Source organism: Balaenoptera physalus (genome assembly GCF_965194825.1).
Source record: "Balaenoptera physalus genome assembly, chromosome: X".
In the NCBI taxonomy this organism is placed as follows: domain Eukaryota; kingdom Metazoa; phylum Chordata; class Mammalia; order Artiodactyla; family Balaenopteridae; genus Balaenoptera; species Balaenoptera physalus.
Window position 1 is genome coordinate 92606474 of NC_138903.1, and position 14405 is coordinate 92620878.

General features: G+C 38.4%; 1 protein-coding gene across 3 annotated transcripts in view; it reads left to right on the forward strand.

The window, feature by feature from the left end:
• IL1RAPL2 (interleukin 1 receptor accessory protein like 2) overlaps positions 1-14405 on the forward strand; it is a 1100174-nt gene that overhangs the window by 48680 nt on the left and 1037089 nt on the right. For 2 of the 3 annotated variants that reach the window (XM_082447591.1, XM_082447594.1), the window contains exon 1: positions 1-14405. This exon is cut by the window's right edge and continues 23320 nt beyond it. The exons of the other annotated variant lie outside the window; for it this stretch is intronic. The gene's annotated coding sequence lies outside the window, so the exon portion shown is untranslated. 3 annotated transcript variants of the gene reach the window in all.

Below are 14405 nucleotides of genomic sequence, written 5' to 3' on the forward strand. Positions count from 1 at the left end.
TCTTGGTCTGACAATCCTACTTTTATGTTGCCTTCAGTATTTCAGTTTGCCTGAAGTGCCATACTGATTAAGCTACATTCAGGAGAACTAAATATATGTAGAATATTATATGGCTCTCCTACTGAACACAAAACTGTAAATTAATGGATCTCTCTTGTTGACATCGTAAAGTATGCAGGCCTGAGGTGCAACTGTAATATTCCTTGCAGGACCATGTATTTTACTTGTAATGTCTATAAAATAAATGGTTGTTCAAATGTAGAAGCTATGACAAAACACGGATGTTTATATAGGAAGTGACACAGTGGAAGAAGGATTACAGTGATGACATGTAAAATGAGAGACCAAAAAGGGCTGGGGGAAAGAAAATAATAAAATGGACTAGTGGCAGGGCAACCTTCCACTGTGGAGGTCACGGTGAGGTTTAATCGATACATCAATCCTGAATATGATTAGAGGTGATATAAACGTGTTTTGCTTTGTCTTTCTATTGGCATTTTGTGGCTGTATGTCTTATAAGGTATAACTGAAACTGGCAGAACAGTAGACCGAGATAATTTGGCAGATTAATTAGAAGTGCTGCACATCAGAGGGTTTTTGGAAGTTGGAAGGGGGAGAGAGATTCTGACACAAATGGAGCTGAAAGCATCATAGAGTGAGCTCTAATTTGAGAAAAGTGGCTAATGGAGATATTAGTGCACATTTTTTCCCTCTTGCTTTTTTGACACCCCCCTCCAAATCTCCCCAGTAGATTATTCTGCCTGTAGCATACCCCTCATCCCCACATCCCACCCTAAGTTTCAATAAACAAGTTTCTTAGGTCAGTATTTTGAGAGATGTTGCTTAAATTTATTTAAATTTGCAGTGTATGTGGCTCCTCGCAGTTCTTAAATTATTGCTACTAAACTAAACTGCTGTTAGGACTGTGAAATTTCATCTCCTGCACTAGCCAGCTGTCAGGTCACAAGCAACTTATCTGAACACCCACGAGAATTTTCTTTGGGCTGTAAAGTCAAGCATCTTGGTTATCATGTAGGCATTCATTTTTAATGCTTTAATTTGACCCAAAACATTTTGTTGTTTGTGATGGGCCTCCCACTTCTTCTTTGGAAAATTCTAGAGTCTGAGTCCAAGCTTTTTTCCTTTCTTAATTCTAAAAGCAATTTTCTCACTGTTCTTTTTTTTCCTCTTGAGTAGGACTAAAAGTACTTGACTAAGAACCTTGTGCACCTCTTCTATTTTGAGTTGCTTTTCTCTTCATTTGTGGGTTAATCCTTATTAGGTTGTTGAAAAATAGCTCCCCAGTTCTGAACACAGTGAAGGGAAGGACAGCATCCTTCCAGGTTTTTTAAGCTTTGTCATGTGAGAGGATCGGAGCACTTTTAAAATGTGGTGGCCTTCAAAGGACTGGAAATAAATCTCCAGGAATGTACCATCGCAGAATCACCACTTACTAGCTGTGTGATTCTGGGTAAGTCACCTAACTTCTGTGATCCTGCTCCAGTCACCATCCATGCACAATGAGGCATAATGGTACCTACCTCAAAGGGTTATTGTGGGGATTAAATGAAGTAGTGCATTTAAAGGGTTTAGGACAATGTCTGGTTTACTAGCATCACATTAGCTATCTTCTACTATCACCACCACAGATGCTCAGGTCTATCCTCAGAAGAGATCTTGACTCAGTACACTTGGGGCTGTAGGACAGGCATGTGTATTCTTTTTTTTTTTTTTTTAATAAATGTTTTTTTATTGAATGCCCTTAATGGGAACAGCACTATGAGTTTGGTTTTTTGAAATTTTTTTTTTTATTTTTGGCCATGCCTCGCGGCTTGTGGGATCTTAGTTCCCCAACCAGGGACCGAACCTGGGCCCTCAGCAGTGAGAGCGCGGAGTCCTAACCACTGGACCGCCAGGGAATTCCCAGGCATGTGCATTCTAATAAAACTCCTTGGGGATTCTGATGGCTACTTCTTAGTTAAGAACTACTGCTCTAGCCAGTGATTCTCAAACTTTAATGTATATCAGAATCACCTGAGGGAAGGGGATTTATTAAAAATGAAACTCCAAGCTCCACCCCTAGAAATTGTGCCACTCCTGTAGATCTGGTGATGAGGGCCCAAGAATGTGCATTTTAACTGGAACTCCTCCAGGTGATTTTGATGCAGGTGATCTGCAGATCACCCTTTGGGAAACATGGCTACAGAGAAATCACATTAGCACATTGTTATGGACTGCAGGTTTGTGTCCCCCACCCCAATTCATGAAGCACAACCCCCCTCAGTGTGATGGTATTTGGAGGCAGGGCCTTTGGGAGGTAATTAGGTTTAGATAAGGTCTGATGAGAGGCCCCCCATGATGGAATTAGTGCCCTAATGAGAAGAGGAAGAGAGATCAGAACTTCCTAGCTCTCTTGGCCATGCGAGGACACTGGGTGAAGGCCACTGCCTGCAAGCCAGGAAAAGGGCTCTCATCAGAAACCGAATCTACTGGCACCTTGATCTTGTACACCACAACATCCAGGACTGTGAGAAATAAATTCCTGTTGTTTAACCCACCCAGTCTATGGTATTTTGTTATAGCAGCCCAAGCCAAGACACACCTCTCCTTCTTCACTGTGTTTGCCTATAGTAATAATCTTTTAAGATTGCCCAGGTACTACTGGAGTGGCCCACACCACACAGTTAATGCTGCTGACTCACTTTTAGTGAAATAAAAGAACCAAGTTACAAAGTGTTTTTTCAGCCATAGTAGGGAATTAGCACAAATATGCATCCTGACCAAGAGCATGTAATTGTAAGGTGGCTGCAGGGGGTTTAGTCTATAGCCATAGGACAAAGAAAGGCCAATTAACCATGAGGGAAGAGAACCTTTGACAATAGAAATCATACTTTTGACCCTTGGGTCATTAGTATTGTTCCCTAATCAACTGAGCTTACCCACCAATAGCCACAAGAAAACTGGGGGAAGAAGGAAGCAGGATTGCTTCGAGTTTGTACTAGGTATTCATTATGTGACTAGTGCTTAATGAGCCTGGTGAATTTTTTTCTTTTTAGTGACAAAGTGTTCTATTTGATTGCTTTGAAATACATTTCCATTCTATCATACCTGAAAAGAGAAAAATTAGGGCTTTGAGGAACTCTGAATCCTCATTTGTCCTTAGCCCATGCTGCACAACACCTGGCTCTCCACTCATTGTAGAAATCAAACCTTCCATACATTGTGATTTTCTAGGTCTCTACAGCATTTTGAAAACCCACTAACTTCTAAATAGCTTAATGCCTCCCCCCGCCACATTCACTTAGGCTTCTTGTCTCCTCTATTTCTTGAGCCCTGCCTTTTTTCAGTTCAACAGTACAACCCTTGAGCTTTCTGACAAATGTGTAAAAGACAGCAATTCCCAGAGTTATATCCTCCACTTTCTTGTGGTCCAGGCCATATCCAGGATCAACCCTTGTGTTGGTGCTAGGAATTGAAAAGAAGGGAAGAGCATTCTTGAAAGTCCATAGTTTTGAAATGCAGCAGAAATCTCCAGTCTTAAACTTACTTCTGGAACCTAGAAACCTAAATTATCTTAGACCAGATAAGTTTTATTCACTCTCAGGTTTTTCAAGTGTTGTAGAAAAATTTGTTTGGAGGTTTGGATGGATAACTCTTGCTTCTAAAACATGATCTATTCGGAATAGTATACTAAGCAAAGTTCACTGAGCTAAATTAGATTAATGATGGACAGGTTCCTGAAGACAAGCAAATAACTTATTAGCGTCTACATTTCTTAAGTCTGTGGAGTCTTGACTTCTAAATATTCTTTGCTTGTGACTTTAGAGAGCAGAGAGCCTTGCTATCTCAATGCCTGAATGTTTGCTTTGGGGTCACCGTATTTCTTGAGCTATGCATGCCATTTGAGTCTTAAGAAGGGAAAAATATTTCTAAGACATGACTTCTACAAATAGAGAATAAAAGTTTTTTAATTTTTTCATTTTTATATTGGCATGAAACATAGCTGTTCAGTCTGCCTTTTGGAGGTATTGAGAAAACACTCCAAGGTTAATTTTATATTTTTGTGCCATATGGACATAACCTCATCTCTTAATAACACCTGATCATAGGATGTATTTTTCTACTTTGTGGCATGGAGTTTTGGGGGATAATTATTAGTAAATAATGTTATGTGTAAAGACTCAAAGAGAGCTAATATCTTTAGCAAAGACAAACCATAGCAATTGCATGAACAAAGATCTAGCCTACAGCTTAAAATGTTTAAAAAATTTTAAAGATTGCAAAAACTGAATAAAGAAAAACAAGAACCTGACATAGTTTGTGTTGTGAAAATAAAGCACCTGTTTACCTTAATAAGACCCTCTACTTTGAGACCTGTTATGAGATTCAGCCTTTATTCCTAGAGTGAAATAAAAGACTCACGGACATTTTAACAAGTTATCATTTGCTCACTGACATTAATGAAGGCAGGAGGCTTTATTTCACATAAATTGTTAACATTGACAGTAGAAATAAAAGTAAATTCTAATTATTATACTAGTCACCCTTTCTGTCACCTGTGTTAGCCTGAGTTGGGTCTTTATCCTTGACACACTTATCAGAGAAGTTTTGAATATTTTACTACAAGGCTTTTGTTATACTTTTTGAAAATCACCACTTCTTGAATGAATGAACCTATTTGTTTTTAACTAGATGGAACATTCTCAAAAAGATGATGGGAGCTCTAAATCACATTCCCTCTTTCCCCATCTAACAAGAATCAAATGTTGTACCAGCAATGATCAGAAACGGGACATCAGTACATGAGCTTCTTGCTTTTTAAAAAATGCAGCACATATCAGGGAAGACAAACTATGATCTGAATCTTATTAGCATGATCAAGGGATGACAAAAGAGTACTGGGCTGTGGGTCAGGAGACTTGAGTTCTAGGCTGGGCTCTGCCACTACCTGTGTGATCTCACACAGATCATTTTTGGCCTCAGTTTTCTGACTTGTTTTCAAAGAGCTAGATTGGTGTAGATGACTACTCAGTTCCCTCACAGTTCTAAAAGCTCATGATTCTGTGCTTTACATCCCTATCTATGAGATGGTTTTGTTCCCTCAGTTTGTTCACACCCCTTCCTCTAATCTCACTGAGTGTCCTTAACATACAGGTGATGGAACACCTTGACCTTTATTCTGGAAAATAGACCCAGACCAGGAAATTTTTCATAGTGCCAATGATTTCTAAGGGTACCGGACTCTTCTGCACCCCATTACCAGGAAACACACACATATACACAAAATGAAAGTAACTGTATTCTACAGACTGCTGGACAAATGTCTGAAATTATTCTGACCTACCTAGAAACCATCTTACCTTCTTCTTTCCTCTTTGCTTTATGAGTTTGTTGTCTGGTTGATCTGCTTCCATTCCTTTCACTTTGAAATTTTTCAGGAAAACACAAATAGTATTAATATTGGGTTAGCATTAAATAATAAAGAAGGAGAGGCTTGAACGTCTACATCTTCCCACTCCCCTCAATCCCCATCACCAACAAAAAGATACAGAAACACAAAAGAGACAAGTGCTACAGTAAACCTCTGTGCCCCCCCAAAGTATGCATACATAATATAACATAGCCTATCAGTTTGTTTCCATATTTGTCCTAGCTGTAAGTCACAAGTCATTTTGATACAAATAATACTTGTGAATAAGCTGTAAAAATACTCACCGAGTAACATGGAAGCTGTCCCTGGAAGTGACAACGTGCTGTCATGAATGATGAAATATCCTTTTTGTAAAAGGCAATTGTGTTGATTGTAGAAAAAGAAATGAGCTTTCCTAGGTTTCTTCCATCTCTGATGGTGGTTTTTTAAACAGGAAAGCTCCTGTACAGAGATGCTAGGCCACATATTTCATTTCAACTTTCATTTACAGTTGTTGTTGTTGTGGGGGAAAAACATTTTAATCAGTTTCTGTATGAAGGTCAGATAACACTGTGAACAAAAGTAATTTATTTATGATAATATCAAAACAGAAACATTGCTGCACTTAAATTATGAAGCATGTTTCTTTTATCTGCAATACGATTGTATGTATGACTTAGTAGAATCTGGGGGTATATCTTATTTATGCTACTGGTAAACTCAAGAAATTCTCTTCTCCTCAAGGCCTGAAGTTCTGACATTGGCTAAGAATAAGACCAGATGATATTGTGTGATGGGGTATAAATTAAGCTATTTTTAAAGGAGGTATGGGAACTATTTTACGTGTTTGGAGTTTTATTTGCTAAACTGAAGCAGCATTGACATCGCATTTTGTTCATACTTGTATTATTGTATTTATCCTGACTTGTTGTAATTGATTTGTTTATTATCTGTCTCCTCTTTGATGTTCTTTATGACAGGGCTCATGCCTGCCTTCTTCCCTGAATTTCTTCCACAAATACTTATAGAACACTTACTTTTGCCAGGCACTGTTCTAGGCCTAGAGAGAGATAGCAGTGAACAAAGCAGGCAAGAATGCCTGTCCTTATGTAGCTTCCCTGTCTCATTCCTCTCTATATCCCTAGAACATAACATAAAGAGTAACATTTCTCGTTCTAGCAAGCAAGAAACATTCGTTGGATTGAAGTCAAGAAACTATTATGGCTAAATTTGAAACTCCCTTATATTCCTCTCCCTTATTGCCAACACTATGCATATAATTTCTATTTGTACATACATTAATATTTAGTTCTAACATTCAATCAGTGTTTCTTCCTTTCCTAAGTTTCTATACCTTTGTCTCCATCACTGGTGTCTATCTAACACCATTGTATATGAAACAGCTTCTGAGAGTGTTATGATATCTTGGTTGCCTTGTTTAGACTTAGCACACTGAAGGAAGTGCTCTTTCATCCAATCAATCAATGTTTACTGATCACCTAGGATTATGAGGCACTGTGAAAGACACAGTATAAAATATCAAATAAGACAGGTGTACTTCTGCCTTCTTGAAGCTTACAGTCTATTGGTGAAGACAAGCAGTAAACAAGTAAATAAATATATTATTACAACATTTGATAATTGCTGTGGAGGCAATGAACAGGGCGTTTGATTGAGAGTGAAGGGAGGAGTGGCCAACTAAAGTAGAATGGTTAAGGAAGGCATCTCCAAAGAGGTGACATTTAAGTAGAAATCCATAGGATGAGCAATAGACAACCATGTAAAAAGTTGGGGGACCAAGTGTTAAGGGAAGAAGGGACAGCATGTGCCAAGCTGCTGAGGTGGCAAAGAGCACCTGGGGAGAAGGCAGTGTAGTTGGAGTTTAGAGAATGAGGAGGAAGGTAATTAAATTAGAGAAGTAGCAAGGCAGCAAGATAATGCAGCCTCTTACATGATGCCATTTTAAGGCACTTAGAGTGTATCCAGAAGAAATGAGGAGTCATTGAAAGATTTTAAGCTGGAGAGTGACATGAGCAGATTTATGTTTTGAAAATATTACTCTGGAGGCTGTATAGGGAACAGAGTTGGGTGTAAGTGAAGATTCATGGAAAACAGTTGGGGGCGGCTGTGGTGGTCTAGGAGAGAGATAGTAGTGACTTCAACCAGTGTGATTCCAGGGGAGATGAAGAGAAACGTCAGATTTGGGAGATATTTTGGAAATAATGTTAATTAGACTTAGTTGGATTTAATGTGGGAGTTAGAAGGAGGAGTCAGTTGTGATGCCTAGGCATTGACTGGCTGGCTGGAGATGCCATGTGCCGAGATAGGGACAACACAGGGCATGGGAGAAAGTTGGATGGATATGAAATGCATTTTAATGATGATAATCATGGTGGCAATGGTGGTAGACTTACCAAAGTTGGAGGGAAGATAAAAAGGAAAATCTGGCAACTGTCAGTGATTTTTCTTTAGCTTGTTGGAGAAGGTCCAACATATTTCACATATTTCAACTCTGCAGGCTATCTTGATGCTTGACCTATTTTGTCTTTTTCTCTTACACTCCACCTCACGAAAGTGACCAGGATTACATATTCTCTGAATATACTGTTAAGAATTAGATTTCTCTCTTGATCCAGGAAGCTATGAGAATATTCAAGTCTTAAAGAGTAGAGAGAGTAATTCTCAAAAGGTAACAACTTTCCATTTGTCATCAGATTGTACAAATGTTCCAACTAGGTAATATATTCCTAGATCAGTATCAAACTAGTGTTCAAGGAGCTCCTATATAAAACTCACCTGGGAATGCTCGTTCAAAATGAAGATCCTTATCTAGCAAACTAATCAGAATCTCTGGGGATAGAGCCCAGGAATCTCAGTTGTCTCAGTTGTATTACAGGCTGACATGAAAAGCATTGTTGTAGAGGAGGTATTCTTAAACTTTTTGATGCTTTGGTCCCTTTTGGTGGTCTTGTGAAACCCACAGATCTCTTCTCAGAAAAATATTAATACCTGGTTCAAATAAAATACACAGGATCACAAAGGAAACCAATTATATTGAAATAGTTATCAAAATATTTTTAAAACAAATTTTATATAGTAATTTACATGCTTTTTATTAGCACATTAATGAGGTCTAGCAGCAAGTATTATATTACCATAACTTGAAGTAGTAGATGAATGTAAATATTTCGAGACATCTGCCACAATTATAATGTGATCTAAAATTATCTGTGATTTCTATTAGTGACAAAGTTACAGGTTCAGGTAATACTACTATGGTTTGTTGCCTAGACTCATAATGGAAGGAAATGCTAAATTTCCATCAGAAGTAAGTGAAGAAAATTGTTTAGTTTGGCTCTTATGCCCCTGAGTGTACCTGGCTAGGCTTGTCTGCACACCCTTGTTATTGTCCCCTCCTTTTGTACCTAGGCTCTTCCAGAGGGTGGCTTTGGAGAAGACTTTAGATTGTTACTATTTTGTGTCTGTAAAGGAAGAGCATTTTCAGGACAGAGAGAGGCATTGTAGGATGAGGGACTACCATGTGCAGTAATTACGGAGTAAGAAAAGAGGCTGGGATTTAAAAACAGTGAGGAGTTCAAAATAGCTGAGGCTGAGGATGGGTGAGTAGAGAGGCAGAAGATGTAGAGGTGGGTTGACCTAAGTCCATGGAAGGTTTTCCCACTGCATGTATGAGCTTGGATTTCATGATGGAATTAGCAGGTAGCTAGAGAGAACTTTATAATGAAGAGAGACCTGGTAAAGTGTATTTATTAGGAAAATACGGTTGACCCTTGAATAACATGGCTTGAATTGCCAAGGGGCCACTTGTATGCAGAGTTTTTTCAATAGTGTATACAATACTACAGGATCCATGGTTGGTTGAATCTGCAGATGCAGAACCATGGATACAGAGGGCCGACTATGGGATTTGAGTGCCGTGGATTTTGGAGTCCCTGTTGGGTCCTGGAACCAATCCCCTGAGGATACCGAGGGATGACTAAACCTTCAGGCAAAATGAAGGATGGATTGGAGGAAGCCAGACCATTTCTGAGGCTTTGGTAAATGCCCAATTGAGGAAAATATGGTTCTCTGAAGTAAGGCAATGGTCATGGGACAGAGAAGATGGAAAATATACGAGAGATTCATGTGCCGTGAAGAAGCGAAGTTTGGGGTGACTTTGAAGGTTCTAGCTTTGGAGAAGATGTAAATGGAAACACCATTAACAGAGGTACCAATCATGAGAGGAACAGCAGATTTTGGGGGGAAAGTTTTTAGTTCTGTTTTGGATAGCCTGAGTTTTAAGTGCCTATTGAATGTCAAATGAGAGATGAATGGAGTTTGTATTTTTACCATTACTCATAGTAATCTTTTAGGTGAATTTTTTTAAACATTCTTTTTGTCTAGAAATTGACAAATTGTCTTCACAGAAATTATGGGGTAGTTAGGATTCAGAAATATTTAGGATTAAGCATTATATTGTTCTTTCAGTACATTTTTAATGAAATGTCAACCAATGGCTGTCCTCCAAAGAGTGAGTGAGTTAGTTCTTCTGGATTAAAAAAATATCCTTCTATAATTATAGTAATGGATCCTGGTAATGGAGAATATCAGTAGTCTTGTGTTCCTGTACCAAAGGCTTAGATGTTTTTTGTGTTCTCCACCTGCCCATCTATTATAACTGCTGGAAGACAGAGGACTATAGGTAGGGTGGGAGCAGCAAACAGCAGAAGTGGTGTGCAGCCAGTTTTTATAACAGCTCTGTGGCTTGCACACGATTCTCAGCAACTGGTATGGACACAGGGAACTTGCTAGTTGCGGCCATCTCCATATTCATTGCCCTTTCAGGTTTTGAGATCTAGGATAAGGGGAGAGTTTTCCTGTGAAAGTGGGATGTTGAAATGCAGGATTGACTTAAGAGAATTGTGAGGGAAGTGATGTTTCCCTTTGGTATTCTTTTCTCCTCAGCCTAGCTATTTCAAATCCCTTTACCTGGTGCTTTTGTGTTAGGTCCTGGTTGGGTCATAGACCCCACTTTAGCATCTTTCCTAGACTTGTGCTTTCTGATAGGCATTGTTCCTTTGAACTTTATCCTTCCATGATAAAATCTCTTGTTCCTATATTTGATAAACTAATCTATGCACATATTTATGGTTACATATTATGGTTTAAAATGTGCTGTCACTTCCAAGTAACAATTACATTTTAAGAGGGGTCTTGGGACAATGCTTTAACCTAAAGGAGTTACACTAATGGTTGGGACTGTAGGTATCATGGTAGTTGGGGCTCAGTGGTCTTTCCTAACAACTTAAAAATAATATTAATAGCATACACGTGTGAAGGACACTCAGCAGATACAGAAGAAAACATATTCGTTTGTAAAGGCTGAAGGAATAGAGTGGAACTAGATATACCAGGCAGAATTCATTTATAGGCGCTTTAAAGAAAGAGAGCAGAGGAGTTATTTTTGAAGATGGTGATAGAAATGGAGTGGAATGGGGTGATAAGATGTTGTACGTTTTAGTTGAAATGACTTTGAGAGAAGGGACCATGCCTTTAAGTTTGTGTCCTCCATGAGGCCTGGAAGAATGATTTATACACAGTGTGTAGTGATGGTTAGTTTAAATGAATGAGCAGATCCATGCAGGAGAATTATTGATTTAGAAAATAAACCTTCTGTATGTTTATTTTTACCTTGAAGAGTCCCCTAAACCCAGATAGAGTTTTTAAAAATAACTTCCATGGATTTAGTGTATATACACACACACACACAATCATTTAAAGAGGTTGGTTGAGATACCCAATGAATTGGGCAAAAATGAAGGCCCATTTATTCCTCAATGAACTCCAGACTGAGGGAAAGTTCTATGACTCATAACAAGTAGTGCTGACGAGGGAGCCTCTAGGTTGTCCATTCATCTCTGTGAGATGTGAGGTTATTTTGTGTGTTTTGTTTGGCTTTTTAAATGTTGACAAGTCTCAGGTGTATGTTAATAGAAATGCTGTGATCAGAAGTCTATTAGAACAGCATCTGGGAAGGAAAACTCATGTTAAGAAATCAGCAGTAGGAGAGAGAGAGAAAAAATGCAAACAAAACCCTTTTGGTGACATAAAGCACAAGCTGGTTGGGAGCAAAGGGAGGGAAGAGATGATAGAAATCCTCATTAAAATTAAAAACCACAGAAAAGTGGAGAATAGCATAAACAGCAATGCAACATAAATCATTATCTACAAGACTAACAAAAAGACAAAAGAATTAGCATTGCCAGCTCATGCTTTATGTAGAAAACAGTAATTTGTTTCCTAGAGGTATTTTTGACTTGAAACCTAGCAAAGGAAAACTGCCATCAAGCCTGAGCCTTGTTTTAATGAGTATCTTGTATGTACAGCAGTAGTATAGAACTAGAAGCTACAAAGCTCTTCAGAGTATTAGTAAATCAAGTATTGTGCTGGGAAAATAGAACGGTGAAAGCACGTTCACCTATTCAAAAGTAGGAACAGTAGTAAAATTCTTTTTGATTACAGAGTTTCCATTAATTTAGGCTTTGGATAAGATGTACAAACAAAGGAGGAGTTATCTGTATTACTATCCAAGAAAGATTATTAAAGATTATTAAAGAACTATGTATTTATTGACCACTTTCTGTATGCATAATACTGCACTAAATACCATGGAGAAGATGATATACAAATAAACGAAGACAGACATTGAAGAAATATTCACAAATGTGCTGGGCGTTATCATGGAGAGATTCAGGTGCAATAGAAATGTTAAAGGGAGGGATTTTTGTCAGACCCGCAAATCAGAGGAAACACTCTGGAGGACTTGTATATTTACTGAGACTTGAAAGATGAGAAAAGTTAGCTAAGTGAAAAAGTACTAGCATTCTAGTCAGAAGGGAGAACGTGTGTGGGGTCCTGGAAATGAGAAAAAATATGACATATTCTAGGGATCTTATGAAGTGTGGCTGAAGCATAAGAAATTATGTGGAGTTTTGCTGGATGTGAGACTGGGCAGTAAGGCAGCAGTCATACTGTGAGGGGCCTTGTAGACCATATTAAGGATGTTAGCCTTTATTCTAAAGACAGTGGGGATCCATGAAAGGTTTTAAGAACATAAAATGACTGATAGTAAGTGCATTAAAAGAGATGGTAAGGTCAACTTGGAAGTCAGTTTAGTATCCATGTTTGGACCATACTTGTACCCATGCTAGTACCCATGCTAGTACCCATGCTTGGCTTTTGGACTGTGCTTACCAGACTTTGACATGGAATAATCCATTTGTATGCCATGAAACTTTTGAAACCAGCTCATGATTGTCAATCAAGTACCTCAAGAGATTATGCCCGGGTTGACTTTATGGTTCCAACTTTAATAAGCAAATATATATTAGGAAATGTTTGTTTTCACTTAGAGTGGGTAGTAGCCAATCAAATGGTTCTTCCTGATATAGGAAGGAAGGGAACAGAGAGAAAAGGAAGAGATATATGACCCATTAGCAAGATGTACTGTGAACAGTACTCAGTAGTTTTGCCATACATTGTCAGTGGATGAAGTGTGATTAAGGAGATTTGGATTTGGTTATATTATTTTTAATTTGACTTACCATTGTAACCTCCTTAGGGAATCCCTTACATTAGTCATGCCTTAGTTCTTCTATTGTAAAGGCTCTCTGGCCTGAAACCAAATATTATGCAGGTTCACTTAATGAAATCATGTTATTTAGGGTATCTTGAGCTCCAGAGAAAGGTATCTCATTCAAGAAGTCTTGATTACAATTGTTGTCTTCTGCTTATTTGCTCCTCAGTTTCTTAGAAGAGAAACATGTTTTGAAGAAATTGCTTTAATAGGGACTTGGTGATATAAGCAGGCTGCCTCATAATATTCACACTTCTCTTATTGCAATATTGAGTATGTATCTTTGGTGGGTCTCTTATGGCAGGTGTATTGACTTTCTTCTCCCTCCTGGTGTTGGTGTAATATTTTTGCAGAACGGCAGAGGGTACTGTGAATATATCCTGATTTAAGATGTGAACAGGAAGAAAGGTGTTTGCTCCAACTTTGCCTTATACTCTAGAGCAGATGTCCAGATATGGTTGTAAGAGAATGTCAGTCATGTAGCAAACCCTGTCAACTTCCTGTCTCTTCTCAAAGCTACAATAACTAATACCATTTTCCCCACTTAGGGTCACTAATATATGGCTTTTATATAGAGAGGTGATACTAAACTATCAGCAGTATAAGGTAGCTCTGACTTTTTTTCACTAGTAGATGGGTTGCATTTGAGCTTTTTGCTCATCTTACTTCTCTGAGAACCAGTGTAATGCTTTTGAAGGACAATGGTCAAGGTGAGGCTTTTGGTCTATGGCTGTGCTACAGAGCAAGTCTCACTGTCCTACATGGGATCTAACTGCAATTCTTACTCAGTACTGTGCTCAATTTGTCTGAGGTTGCTAGCAGTACCAGTGGATCTCAAAAGGCAGAACTCACTCACAAAAATGGGCCTTACCTATTTAGTCAATGAACAAAAATATAGCTGAATAGTATGCAGATGTCTCCTGTTGCAATGAGAACGTACATTTTTATGACCTGTTTTATGGATCTCTTAAGGAAATAAGATCCTGGATTTTTGTATTCTGTTTCCACCCACAGTCTCTCATTGTTTTCTTTAATGGTAGCCTGCTAAGTCAAATACTGATCACCAAATTGCTTGTCACAACTTTCAGTTTGATTGAGACTTGTAAGCTTTTTTAATGTTTTGTCTTTGTAATGTCTAGAAACTTGCCTTTACATTGCAATGTTGTTGTATTTAATCATGGCTTACAATAATCTATTGATGATATTTTACTTTTAAACAGTAAGGGAGGTATGCTATAATCTGTTGGCAAGACTGTATATTTTATACTTTTCTAGGTTAAAGGGAAAAGCAGTTGTTTGAACTCTAGACATTTGGCATCACGGCCTGTCATCCTGGGCATTTGCCCAGTCTGCTTGATG